The sequence below is a fragment of the Rana temporaria genome, chromosome 2, assembly GCF_905171775.1.
Source record: "Rana temporaria chromosome 2, aRanTem1.1, whole genome shotgun sequence".
In the NCBI taxonomy this organism is placed as follows: domain Eukaryota; kingdom Metazoa; phylum Chordata; class Amphibia; order Anura; family Ranidae; genus Rana; species Rana temporaria.
The window spans coordinates 196,310,283-196,325,792 of NC_053490.1; positions in this window are offsets into that span (position 1 = coordinate 196,310,283).

Here is a 15,510-nt window from a genome sequence, read left to right on the forward strand (position 1 = left end):
TGTGTCTCCGGTCCCTTAAACTAACAAGCTGGAGCACGGCCTGACAGCGCACGTGCCCCACACTTGAGTAGCTACGGGGGCGCTTGCTGGGAGGCTCAGCAGCTGCGGAGACAGTGGCTTGAGGGAGACCAGCAGTTCTCCCCTGGACACCCCGGGGCGGCACCACTAGATCGGTTGCCGCCGATCCCTCACCGACGCCTCGGAGGGAAACCCAATGGGCCGTGAAGCTGATGTAGCGCCCCTGCCCATGCCTGCTGGTCCAGCCATCCATTGTCAGATGAACCCTGTCGCTGACAGCGTGATCCAGCGACAGGGTTACATTCTGCACAATGTGCTGGTGTAGGGCAGGGACACCAGTCCTGGCAAAGAAATGGCGGCTGGGGACACGCCATTGGGGTTGGGCCTGCTCCAACATCTGCCTGAAGGGGTTGCTGTCAACTATGTTGAAGGGCAGCAGATGTTGGGCAATAACCCTTGCCAGGAGCCCATTGAGGGAACGCACACGTCGGTCTCCAGGGGGGAAGGGAGTGGTGCGGTCAAAGGCGTCTGAAATCGACGCCTGGCGCCGGACGGCAGTGCGGGACACAGACGCGGAGGGTGCTGTGGAAGTAGAGGTCTGGCTGCCGGTACCAGTACCTCTACTCGAGGGAGCGGGGGGGCATGACCTGCTGGAAAGAGATGAAGATGTGGCAGGGGCTGCTGTACCCTGCTCACTTGTGGTGGTGGCGCTGCTACCACCACCACGCTTCATCTCGTCAAACACCGCCCAGTGGTTTATCCTCAGGTGCTGGTTCAGGGCTGTGGTACCCACCCGAGCCAAACACTTCCCTCTCTTCACCCTCACTTTACAAATCCGGCAGATGGCCACGGTAGGGTTGTCTGCCACCAGGGTAAAGTAATTCCAGACAGGTGACTTCAGCACCGCCCTCCTGTCAGATGGGGTGACGCTTACTTGCACCTGCTGGGACTCAGTGCGCACAGGTGGAGCTGCCTGCTGCTGCTGCTGCTGCTGCTCCTCCTCCTGACACCTCCTGCTGCCATCACCAGTGGAGACCCTGACGATGGTCTCCCTGGTGGTGACCTGGCGCACCGTTTCACCAGGGTGCCTACCTTCCCCGTCGTCACTGACGTAGTGAGCCGACGCGTCAGATGGCAACCATGATGGGTCACCCTCTTCGCCCCCAGAGATGTCAGACCAAGGGCTGAAATGTGTTGGTCTGAGGGAACCAACTGACATGGAGCCTCTAGCCTGGCTCCGCTGTCCCCTCACCCACGCCTGGGTCTGACTAGGTGCTGCTGTTTCCTGCACCAAAACAGCAGCACCAGTTTGAAGGGATGTCTCTGGGATACTGCCAGCAGGTATCCCATCCTCCTCATCCATCCCTTCAAAAAGGTCCTGACCATCAGGACAGAGCTGAAGGTCTGCCTGATGCATGGCCTCCCCCAAGATATCCCTCTCACTGTCGCTGTCGAACAGTAAGATGCTGGACTCTTGGGGGCTGGGGGGGGGGTACTACAGGCACCGGTGTAATGGTGGTACTACTGTGAGTCGGGACCGACGACTCAGTGGCACTGCTGTGCCCCATGTAGTCCACCACTACTTCAGCCTGAGATGGCAATATCGGGCGGCTGCCCGATGGGAAGAACTCCCGGATCAGGCGTACTCCCCTTGCACCCGATCCTCTAACACTAGTAGGGGCACGAGACGTACCCCGTGCTGGCAGCGATCCAGCACTGGGAGTAACTCCCCTACCCCTGCTGCCACGGCCACGGATGCCGCTCATTATTGCTGATATGTGTATGGGGGGGGTAAACTTTATTGGGGGGGGGAAATGTGAACAAAATGTGTTTTTGTGTTTTTTTTACAAGACAGGCACGCAGACAAAGACGTACACAGACAGCTACTAAACTATTAGAAAAGTAGTACACCAAAGACAAGGACTACAAAATTAAAGAAAAAAAAAAGCACTAAACAAACACTAACTTTTTTTTTTTTTTTTTTTTTTAAACACAAAACACAGACACTAAACACACACTAAGCTAAGCTAGATGAAATAAATGTACACTAACAGTGTGTACACTTACTACACAAAATTTAACTAAACTGAACACAAAACTTAGCTTTTAGAAAAGCTCTTTAGGAAAAACTAAACAAAATGTGCACTGTAAAGGCCTAGCAAATATCACTGAACAGCGAACCTGCAAGATCTAACAGTAACACAAGATGAACAAAACTTAGCTTTTAGAAAAGCTCTTTTAGAAAGCTCAGCAAAATGTGCACAGAAATCTCTAGCAAATATCACTGAACAGCGAAGATGCAGGATCAAACAGTAACACAAATGAACAAAACAGCACAAAACAGCACAAAACGTAGCTTTGAAAAAAGCTCTTGGGTCTATTGCTTTGAAAAAAGCAGTTGATATACTGGAAAAGATCCACTGGAATCACTAAATAGCAATGCTGGTGATGATATAAATCAATCAGGAACAAAGACACAGGAACACAGAAACAGCCTCCACACTCTCTAGCCAGCTTCTGAATCTGCAATGAAATGGTGCTGGGAGTGAGCTTATATAATGTCCATGCAGGCAGGTTCCTATTGGTTGCTAACCTCTGACGAGTGTGGAAGGAGAACTCTGATTGGCTCTGATGCAAAAGGGCGGAGCAAATAATCGCGCAATATTCCTATTGCCGAATATTCGCATTGCGAATATTCGGCAATATAAAATGATCGCTTCAGCTACTCGGCCCAAGGTCTCTAAACATACCAGCAATGCTTTTAGACGTCTATGGAGATCACTAGGATGTGATCTGTTTTAAAAATGAAACTGTAAAAATCGCTCTGATGCGGAAGATCGGGGCGAGGAAAATAATCGCGCGATATTGCGTTTGCCGAATAATCGCATTGCGATTTTTCGGGAAAATTCAATGAACGCTTCAGCTACTCGGCCCAGGGTCTCTAATGATACCAGCAATGCTTTTAGACGTCGATGGAGATATCTAGGATGTGATCTGTTTTAAAAAAAAAATTGTAAAAAATCGAATATTCGGAATTGCGAATATTCACCGCGAAATTCGAAATATAGCGCGATTTCTCGAATATGCTATATTCGAGTCGAATATTCGCAATGCGAATATTCGTGAGCAACACTACTCCCAGTAGGGGAGGGGTTATATAGGGAGGGAACTTCCTGTTTAATTGATTACACCAGTGTCCATCACCTGAAGGTAGACTCTATAACCCACATAGTAATGAATATGCAGCTCTGTGTCCCGTGATGTACTCCAAGAAAAGGATTTTACAGGTAAGCTGTTATAAAAATCCTATTTTTTTTAATAACATTAAAGTGGTTGTAAAGCCTGAAAATGTTTACCTTGATGCATTCCTTGCATCAAGGTAAAAAATGTTTAGGTGTCAGCATCCACTCTCACCCCACCCCCTTTACTTACCTGAGCCCTTATTTGATCCAGCGTGGTGCACGTCTGCAGCTCTTCTCTCTACTCACTTCCATTGGCTCCCAGTGCTGTCAATCAAAGCCAGTGACAAGGGAGTGGGGGGGGCTAAGTCCCGCTTTTTGTGTAAATGGACGCATCAGTGGGGCTCAGGTGCATGCCCCCATGGAAAGCGACTTTCCATAGGGGCACTGGAGAGATGGAAGGGGCCAGAAGTATTCATACCCCTTTCCACGTTTTCTAATGTTACAACCAAAGGCAAAAATCTATTTTATTGGAATTTTATGTGATAGGCTAACACAAAGTAGCACATAATTGTGAAGTGGAAGGAAAATGATACATGGTTTTCAAAAAACTATTTAAAAGTAAATATCTAAAAAGTGCAGCATGCATTTGTATTCAGCCCCCCAATACTTTGTCAATACTTTTTAGTACCACCTTCAGCTGCAATTACAGCTAATTTAATTCACATTTCTAAATATGTAGGAACAAAAATAAAATCTAGTTTTATCTAAAACTGACATTTCATAACTAGATGTCAGTAGTCACCTGCTAGATTGTTATATGTGCCTGGGATTTCCTGCTCTGCCCCTCCAGTCAAGACTGTTATTACAATATTCTGCTTAATACACTATTCTGTTTTTCAGGGCTTGCAAAATTAGAAGAAGGCGATGAGCTCTTCCTTACAATACCAAGAAGTGATATTAAAATATTTCTGAGTGGTGATGGCACATTCTTCGGGGCAATCAAACTACTGTGAAACTGGTTTCAAACAACAGAAATTGTCTTTTTAAACCAAAGTTCAAGCACGCAAGATAAGCCTAGTAATTAAGAGCAATAGAAAACAGGAATATACATAAAAGGTCATTTAATTTACGAGAAAGGAGCAATGTATTTTCGTAAATCCAGGAACAGCATAAACCAGCCTTTCTCAACAAGAGCTCTGTGAAACCCATGGGTTCCTCCAGAGGTTGCCAGTTGTTTTTTGAATAATGAGCAATGTCTGCCTCTCAGATAAGTAACCACTGACACCACTGATCTTTTCTTTATCTGTAAGGGCGAAATCGTTTCCAATGACCAGAGAGTTAAAGCGGTAGTAAACTGCATCTGGTTAATGCATCGCATACTAGCACATTATGAAATACTTACCTTGGAACAAAGCCTTTAAGCGGTGCTCTGTCACCGCATACTAGCACATTATGAAATACTTACCTTGGAACAAAGCCTTTAAGCGGTGCTCTGTCACCGCTGAGAGGTCTGACATCATCCCTGGTCTTTCTTCTGGGTTGATGCGCTCTAGCTGGAGCGACGATGATGTCACCCCCTGCAATGTGGCAAGAGCCCTCAGTTATGGCACATCTGAAGGTCCAGTAAGGTATGTCGGACCTTCAGAGTGCATGCGCCGGTGACATCACCAGCTGCATCCAGGGTGATTATCTCCTAAACGGTGCATGTTTCAGAGATATTCATTTTACCTACAGGTAAGCCTTATTGTAGGCTTACCCGTAAATAAAAATCACAATGCAGGATTTACTACCGCCTTAACCACTTAACAACTGCTGGCCGTAAATTAACGGCATGGGCTTTGTGCTGTGATATCTGAATGATGCCTGCAGCCACAGGCATCATTCAGATATCTGCATTTTCTGCCGAGGGAATCTGCACACTATAGGAACGATAATAGCAGCTGTGAAAGGGGACGTCCCCCCGCCGCCCTCCGGTGCTTCTACCGACTCACCTGTGTGATCGGTGAGTCCGTGACGGGATCCCCCGGCCACAGTTCTTGAACATAGAGATTTCTGGCAGATCAGATGGTCGCCGGAGTTTCTATGATCGTCGGAGGCCGGGCGTGATGTTATGACGTCACGCCCAGCCTCTGCATTCAAAAAAACTGTGCCGCCTCAGTCTTATTGTGGGGTCACTCATCTCACGCGTTTGAAGAATTGCTGCGCAAATACCGTGTGAGATAAAAAGTTGCAATGACTGCCATTGTATTCTCTAGAGTCTCTGCTAAAAAAAACATATAATGTTTGGGGGTTCTATGTAATTTTCTAGCAAAAAAATTATGATTTTTACATGTAGGAGCGAAGTGTCATAATTTGCCTGGTTGTCAAGTGGTTAAAGAGCATTCTTCCCATTGACTTTTATGCTAATGTAAAATGAGTTGTAGCTATAAAAATTATTTGCAGGGGTGTCTTGTGATGGGAAAGTTATTTTAAGAATTCTTGCATGTTAAAAATGAGGAAGGTTGGTTTAAACAGTAACAGTGTTTGTGATTAAAGATTTACATTATATGTCTTAACACTTATGCCGCGTACAGACGTTTTAAATCATGAAATAAAACAACGTTTTTGAAACTTCATTTTCAAAAACGACGTTGCCTACACACCATAGTTTTTCCAAAATGCTCTAGCAAAGCGCGGTTACGTTCAGCACTCTTTTCCATTGAAACTAGCTTCATTACTTGCTTCTGAGCATGCGCAGGTTTAAAAACGTTGTTTTGCCCACACACTATCATTTTAATTGACACAAAAAACGACGTTTTGAAAAACGACACAAAAAAATTTAAATGACGTTTTCAAAAACTTCGTTTTTTTTCATCAGAAAAAACGACCGTCTGTACGCGGCATTAAAGCAGAGTTCCAGCCTTTTAGTCTTTAATAAAAGTCAGCAGCTACAAAAAGTATAGCTGCTGACTTTTAATAAACAGACACTCACCTGATCCACGGTCCAGCGACGCAGCCACCCGGATCTCCGCTCCTCTCCCCCTCTCTGACATTTGTGAGTCGTGCTGCACTATGAGTGGACAGGCAATCTCCTGGGACCTGTCACGTGCCCCTGGAGATCGCCTAAAGGGAGGGGCCGCCTAAGGAGAGAAGAGAAGTCGCTGAAGCGGTCCCTGAGCGGAAGGAGGAAGTGGGACAGGAAGTCCCACTCCTACCGAAGCCCCCACTCCCCCCCAAAAAACATTACATGACAAATGGGGCAAGATTTTTTGCTGTGGAGTATGCACTGTTGGAAGTTAGCACATGTATACTCAGGGCTTTTTTTCTCAAAAATTAGGTGCAGGAACTCAATCACAACCCCCTCACACACACACACACCCTCCAAACCTCAGCACATAGTGGGTTAATAGTGTGGTTAAATTTAACTAACAGTGGGAGGGTCTTAAGGGGCATTAAACACCAGGAGTGAATTACATACAGAGTGCAGAGTTTGGGGGTGCACTACAAAGAGAGTGCAGAGTTCAGCCTTCTTCCACAGCCGCTTACCTCTGCATCCCCCATCCACATCTCACTTTCACCCCTCTTCAGCTCTGGCCTCTCCATAACCCCCCCCCTTAGGGTCCTTTCACACTAGCGGACCGTTCGTCCGTTCATTACAAGTCCGTTGACGGACTTGTAATGAATCCCTATGGGATCGCGTCCGTTAGCGGATGGAGCATCCGCGTCCATCGGGATCCGCTTTTGCGAACGAAAGAAACCCTATTTTTTTTCCGTTCGGCGGAACGGATCGGATGCAGACGGACAGACGGTCCGTCTGCATCCGATCCACCATAGGGGAGAGCGGAGCAGAGACAGGGAAGTCTCTGCACTGTGTGCGGGGACCGCCCTATCCGCCGACAGCTCAGCGGGGATCCCCGCTGAGCTTTGGCGGACACACGGAGCAGACACAGAAACGGTCCGCTCCGTGTGAAAGGACCCTTACTTAAAAGCTCCACCATCGTCCACATATCTTACGTTTGTTGCTGTTTTTAGCTGAAGAACCCAGCCGGCCCTAGTACCTCCACTGGAGGTGACTTCTGTGTTTACAGGTGATAGTGGTAGGCAGAGATCCTGAGCCAGAGGTGGTGGATCTGTGTTCCACCAAGTTTCAGCAAAAAAAAAAAAAGCCATGTGTATACTATTATCTTATGGCCAGAGCCATATTATGGCATTTGTCACACTTCAAGAATAGGAGTGCATGCAATGCATTTCATTGACATTGCAGGGTATATTGACACTATCATGACAATAAACACAAGTCCTGAATAAGTGTGATTATTTTCATAAATAACCACCAGTTCAGTTATTATTATTTGCTTTTCAGGTTCAATATAGTCAGAATTTATGGCTACTGATCACTGTGAGATAAATGCATACATACAAAAAACCTTGAGATTTTAAGCCCAAGGAAGACACACAATGAGATATATATATATTGACAGTATGGTTCCCTGTCATGGTGTTTGTCACCCATGATTCTCAATTAAGCAGGTTGAGGGGCTCCAGGGTGCATGTTTAATTTGGAGAAGACTGTGTTTTCACTCAGTTTCCTCTGTGGTTTGTAAAATCCAGTTGGGGACCTGGAGCCTGGAGATTTCGCAGTGACCTTGGTGGGAGGAAATCCCAATGCCAAGACCAGGATTTGGGAACAGCGAGGAGATTGATTGTACAGGTGGGTCCAGGGCTAATAGCAGAGTCAGAACAAGGGTTCTGGGCAGTACAGTCTGACAGAGCAGACAGAGGGCCCAAGTCTGTGGGCTGGAGCAGCAAGGAAGTTGTAAAAGAGAGAGCCAGCAGAGGTAAAGAGTGTGTACGGAATAGGGACCCTGTTACAGGGTCAGGAGGACTGAGGTCAAAGCCTGATCAGCAGTGATGATCAGAGAGCCAGGTGGCTTAGTAATTTTGGGTAACATTATTGCTGTGTGAAGTTGAAACCCCTGCGTGGGCAACTGTTCTGTTATTGGACTTGTTTTTATTTTCCTACTGGCGTAGTCTCAGCTCACTAGTAGGCTCTAAACTGAGCTAAATAACACCAAAACTTTACAATATATATATATATATATATATATATATATATATATATAGTGGGGATCGAAAGTTTGGGCACCCCAGGTAAAAATGTGTATTAATGTGCATAAGGAAAGATGGAAAAATCTCCAAAAGGCATCAAATTACAGATTAGACATTCTTATATTATGTCAAAAAAAGTTAGGGCCAGATCCTGAGAGCGAGTATGCCGGCGTATCTACTGATACACCGGCGTACTTTCAAATTACCCCCGTCGTATCTTTAGTTTGAATCCTCAAACCAAGATACAACGGCATCTGGGTTAGATCCGACAGGCGTACGGCTTCGTACGCCTTCAGGTCTAAGATGCAATACTTTGGCGTCCGCTGGGTGGCGTTCACGTCGTTTTCCGTGTCGGGTATGCAAATTAGCTATTTCCGACGATCCACGAACGTACGAGCGGCCGGCGCATTCCTTTACGTCGTCTCCAGTCGGCTTTTTCCGGCGTATAGTTAAAACTGGTATTTTGCAGCGTATAGTTAGACTTGCCATGTTAAGTATGGCCATCGTTCCCACGTTTAATTTTAATTTTTTTGTTTTGTTTGCGTAAGTCGTCCGTGAATTGAAATGTACTTAAGTCCCGTCTAAGTTTAAAAAAATTACGTCCTAGCGATGTCATTTAGCGCAATGCATGGCGGGAAATTTCGGGACGGTGCATGCGCAGTTCATTCGGCGCGGGGACGTGCTTCATTTAAATGAAACACGCCCCCTAATCGCCGATTTGAATTCCGCCGCCAGAGATACACTACGCCGCCGTAACTTACGGCTCAAAATCTTTAAGGATTCGAAATTACGCCAGGTAAGGTACGGCGGCTTAGCGTATCTCTGATACGCTCTGCGGGTGCAGATCTATGTGGATCTGCCCCTTAGATTTTATTTCCATCATTTACACTTTCAAAATTACAGAACACAAAAAAATGGCATCTGCAAAAGTTTGGGCACCCTGCAGAGTTAATATCTTGTACTGCCCCCTTTGGCAAGTATCACAGCTTGTAAAAGCTTTTTGTAGCCAGCCAAGAGTCTTTCAATTCTTGTTTGAGGTATCTTTGCCCATTCTTCCTTACAAAAGTCTTCCAGCTCTTAGAGATTTCTGGGCTGTCTGTCACCCACTGCTCTTTTAAGGTCTATCCATAGATTTTCAATTATGTTGAGGTCAGGAGATTGTGAAGGCCATGGCAAAACCTTCAGTTTACGCCTCTTGATGTAATCCCCAGTGGATTTTGAGGTGTGTTTAGGATCATTATCCATGTTGATAGGGACAAGGGCCTCATCCCCACAACACTGGCCGGTGGTTGTGGGGGTCTGCGGGCGGGGGGCTTATCACAATCTGGAAGACCCCTTTAACAAAGTGGACCCCCAGATCCTGCCCCCTATGTGAATTGGTAATGGGGTACATTGTACCCCTACCATTTCACAAAGGAAGTGTAAATAGTCGTAAAAAACACATACACACAGCGTAGAAAAAAGTCCTTTATTAATAAAATAAAAATTAAAAATCCAGCGGTGGTAATCCACTCTCGGTCCGGCTCCCCGCTCCAACGTTGTCTGTATCCAGCGACGGGTGATCTCCTCTCCGGTCCAGCTATGAGAAGATCATCCGGGATCCAGAGCGCAGCATCGCCAGCCGCCTGTCTCCACTGGAGACAGCCCGGTCAATGACACTGCTGAACCTGTGACATTTCTTTTATTGGTGAGGCGAGGCCACCCGTCACGTGACCCTGCCCCCCTCTGACGCACCCTCTGCTACGTCACTGGGAAAGCCTGGCTTCCCCCTTGCGTCAGAGGGGGCGGGGTCACGTGACGGGTGGCCCCCGCCTCATCTATAAAATAAATGTCACAGCTTCTGCAGCGTCATTTGCCGGGCTGTCTCCGGTGGAGGGAGGCGTTTGGTGACTTGTCTGTATGGTTCCCCTATCAAGATGGTTCCTGTAAGGACTGCACAGGTGCAATCCTTGCCGACGGAAATCTCTGAACCTCGGCCGGCATCCAAGCTCATTCCTTAAAATCCCCTTGGGTTGGAGGATGTTAAAAAAAGAGCCAGGAGGCCACTTACCTTAAATTCCACGTCGCCCTGGAGGTTCGGTGATTTCCGTCGGCAAAGATTGCGCCTGCGCAGTCCTTACAGGAACCATCTAGATAGCCAGAACCATATCGTCAGATCACCGGCAATGCTGCGCTCTGGATCCTGGATGATCTTCTCATCGCTGAACAGAAGAGGAGATCACCCGTCGCTGTATACCGACAACGTTGGAGCGGGGAGCCGGGACTGAGTTGATTACCACCACTGTATTTTTTATTTTTATTTTTTTTAATAAAGGACTTTTTTCCACGGTGTGTGTGTTTTTTACAACTATTTACACTTCCTTCGTGAAATTGTAGGGGTACAATGTACCCCATAACCAATTCACATAGGGGGGGCCAGGATCTGGGGGTCCCCTTTGTTAAAGGAGTCTTCCAGATTCTGATAAGCCCCCCCCCACCCGCAGACCCCCACAACCAACGGCCAGCGTTGTGGGGATGAGGCCCTTGTCCCCATCAATATAGGGACATCCTCCCCATGTTGAGGGCATGTGGCCTGGTACGGTTCAGGAGAGGGGGGGCGCACTCTGTCCCCCACTCTTTACTGCGGCCGGCCAGGTTACGTGCTTGGATAAGGGGTCTGGTGTGGATTTTTGGGGGAACTCCATGCCATTTAAAAAAAAAAAAAATATTCTCGTCAGGGTTCCCCTTAATATCCATACTAGACCTGAAGGCCTGATAATTAAATTTGGGGGGACCCCCACGCTTTTTTTTTTTAATGAATGAATTCTCTCTGAATTGCCGGAAGCCGACAATTCATTATAGCCGCAAGTCCGGTTTTAAATGACTTTTTTTCTTTCAAAAATTATACTTTGTGCAGAGACCGTTCTAAGCACGGGAAATATGCGCTATTTCACATGCTTACTTTACACACCCCCCCCCCCCCCGGTACAAAATTTAAAGGAATATTTCACTTTTATTGTTTCGGCCGTTTTTATAACTTTTTTTGCATAGATACATGTCCCCTGGGACAGGATCCAGGTCCCCAAACACTTTTTAGGACAATAACTTGCATATTAGCCTTTAAAATTAGCACTTTAGATTTCTCCCATAGACTTTAACAGGGTGTTCCGCGGCTTTTCGAATTTGCCGCGGACACCCCAAATTGTTTGTTGTTCGCCGAACAGGCGAACAGGCAATGTTCGAGTCGAACATGAGTTCGACTCAAATTTGAAGCTCATCCCTATCTCTGGACACCAGGTACCAAACCAGGTTTAACCACTGATAAAACTGAAAAGACAGTTTCCTAGTCTCCTCTGAATGAGACATGCACATTGGAGCCCCTCAACTTGCCTAGATGAGAACCCTGGGTGATGCAAAACCCTGTGGCAGGGCACAGCTCTCTCTCTCTCTCTCTATATATATTATATATATATATATATATATATATATATATATATATATATATATATATATATATATATATATATATATATATATATATATATATATATATTATATACAAGGCTCAAAATTTAAAAAATTCAAATCCTAAACTACTAGCCAGGCTTCTAGGGTTACTCGCCACCAGTTTCCCCACCCACCCCAGCCTGTCCCTAATTCCACCCTAAACACACCCTCATAAATGATCTCATAAAATGACACTTAAAGGTTTTATGCAGAATAAAGTTATAAAAATAAATATTAACAACAACAAACACTTTATCCATGCCCACAAATGCAGCCTGTCTGTGTCCTCCAACGCAGCCTGTGCCCGCCAATGCAGCCTGTGTCCACTATGCAGCCTGTGTCCACTATGCAGCCTGTGTCCACCATGAAGCCTGTGTCCACCATGAAGCCTGTGTCCACCATGCAGCCTGTGTCCATGATGCAGCCTCTGTCCATCATGCAGTCTGTGCCCACCATGCAGCCTGTGCCCACCATGCAGCATGTGTCCACCTGTGCATGGGAAGGAGAGGACACCCATTCAATCCAGACTGCCAGCGGAGCTTGCCCCCCATGCTCTCAGGCAGCCATAGCTCACCAGCCCTCAAATTCCATTTGCAAAATGCAAAAGCAGGCGAGTGTAATTTTTGAGGGCTGTGTGATTTTTGAACTCCTTCCATCATCAACATTATTTTTGAAAATCAGCCTTTTATTGTACTAATTGTCTCAATTATTAAAACATTTTTATATTTTTGAATGCATAGCCTACAACAGTACAACGATTTAAATTTTTGGGCTTTTTCTAAAGGCTAAATGTGCATTGCCTTGCAATTATAGATCCAATGCTTCAAATTTTTGTAGGACTAAATTCAATTGAACAGCGTGGCTTATTTGGAACTGAGCTTCTTTCAATATGTTCATATGAATAGACCCTACAGAAAACTAAAATGTTTCAGAGCATGTAATAAGAAGATGGAGCAATCTTTAGGAGGACCACAAGGTGGCAGAAGTTGCCTGCATTATTTGTTTTGCAAAGTATCAAGAACCTTTGTGTGTATAATAACATTGTTTCAGGGGAAAAAACGGCTACACTTTATTTTATAAAAAAAAAGTAAATAAACATTGTTGCACTTGAAATTTTTTAATGCTGCCTGAAGTTTGTGTGCCTTTCCATTAAGGTCTGTATTTAACCCTTTGAAATCTGTAATCATTTAACATCTGATCTTAAAGAGGAATTAAACTCACAATAAAGCAATTGTGAAAAGACAGATAGCCAGATTCAGAGAGAGCGCCGCATCTTTAAGGTGGCGTAGCGTATCGTATTTACGCTACACCGCCTTAAGTCAGAGAGGCAAGTACTGTATTCACAAAGCACTTGCCTCCTAACTTACGGCGGCGTAGCGTAAATGGGGCCGGCGTAAGCGCGCCTAATTCAAATGAGGATGGGGGCATGTTTTATGTAAATTACTCGTGACCCGACGTGATTGACCTTTTTTACGAACGGCGCATGCGCCGTCCGTGTACATATCCCAGTGTGCATTGCTCCAAAGTACGCCACAAGGACGTATTGGTTTCGACGTGAACGTAAATTACGTCCAGCCCCATTCACGAACGACTTACACAAACAAAATAACATTTTCACATTTCGACACGGGAACGACGGCCATACTTAACATTGGCTACGCCACCTAGGAGGCAGCTTTATCTTTACGCGGCGTATCTCTTACGGAAACGGCGTATCTTTACTGCGACGGCCGCACGTACGTTCGTGAATCGACGTATCTAGTCATTTACATATTCTACGCCGAACTCAACGGAAACGCCACCTAGCGGCCAGCCTAAAAATTACACTTTAAGATATGACGACGTAGGAGAGTTACGCCGCTCGTATCTTAGCCTAATTTAAGCGTATCTGGTTTCCAGAATACGCTTACATTTAGGACGGCGTAGATTCAGAGTTACGTTGGTGTATCTACTGATACGCCGGCGTACATCTTTCTGAATCCAGCTAAGAATCTGTATTGTAGAAGGGACATGCTTTGTCTCTTCTGCAATAGAATAAACTTGATATGTTGTATCCATTGATGTAGTGCTAAAAAGAATAATGTTAAAAAATATAGTGCAAAAATATAAAGTCCAAAAAAACGTCCAATATACACCATTTGTTTTCTTAAGGTGCTTAAAGAATAAGTGCAATGAAGAGAGCAAAAACGTCAGTGCAAACATGTCCATAATTCCCTGTGTAGAAACTATGCTTAGGAATGCTCTCCATGCAGAACCTTCACTTTCCCTCCTGAGTGCACTCTCCCCTTTAATATCTGACCCTCATTAGAAAGATCAGATAGTGTGTGCCTTTAAACTAAAATGCAGGTATCAAACACCTCCAGCAGGGAATGGATATTTCTCCAGACTGGACTCCCAGCTTGTAATCACAGGATTAGTGGGTATCAAAGGTCAAGCTCAGTCTTTCACATAAATCAGGCTAAAAGAAGAGACAATAGAGAATATATAGTGCCCACTGCTGTATTTATTTATAAAAACAATCATAGATATGTTGCACTCACATTCTCCAATAGTCACGGGGCACAAATACAAACTGTCAAAGCGCTGGGTGAGATCATGTCCAATCCTAGTCACAGGACACCAGCGGATCACTTTAATTCTTCTGCACACAGCCACAGCGTTCCACTGAGATTGTAAAACTCTGGCCTACCGGTTTCGTCACATCTCTGAGAACTACAGCACCACCACAAGGTTGTCATTTTCATGATCAATACAAAAAGCAAAACCAATGCTAAGGCTGCATTCACACCTTGGCGTATTTACGCCCGACGCTCGTGCCGCTGGAGGGGCGATTTTACATTGTTGTCTATGAGATGGTTCACATCTCACGCCGAAACGCCGTACGCCTGCCGCCTGAAAACAAGTCCCGGACCCTTTTTTTCAGGTGGCTTTCGGTGTTCGGCATAGACAACAATGTGTTGTTAAAAAAAAAAAAAAGGTTAAAACTACCCGTTTTGTCGCGGTACAATACACCGCAATATTTCGCGGCAAAATACGCCGTGTTATAATGTGAATGCAGCCTAAAAGAGAGAAGGAAATAAAAGCAGCATGTTCCCAAAGATGTGTACAGCAATACCAAACATTACAAAAAAAAAAAAAAAACAATGAAAGGTCATATGTAAAAATATATAAATCACCAGCTTACATGTCTCCTCCCAGTGTCTGTGCACTGTAGCCACCGGTACTGTGGAACTTACTCAGTGGTGTGCCAGGTAATGACAAACAAAATGTACAGCACATAAATATCATAAAATAAATATATATTCACATAAAGATAATGTGCACAAAAGAAGGAAATGTGCACAAACCAGTGGTGTATTTAGGTTTTGTGCTGCCATAGGCCTGACTAATCTTGTGCACCCCCTAATTTAGTTATGACCCACCCCTTCCTGTCAAGGTCACACCCTTTTCTGTTTAAGACCCGCCTTGTCATATGTAAACCCCACCCCTTCATCTTTAGGCTCCACCTCTTCCTCTCTGTGGGTACCAAGTGCCTACCTGTATATTTTGTTGTTTTGTATACCATTTCAAATGTTGTATCTATTATTTTCAGTGTCCATCTGTACGGTCACATCAGTGTGACCTTATCAGTGCAGCATATTAGTGCCCATCAATACAGTCCCATCAGTACAGTCTTATCAGTGCAGCTTATTAGTGACCATCAATACAGTCCCCATCAGTGCAGCCTAATAGGGCC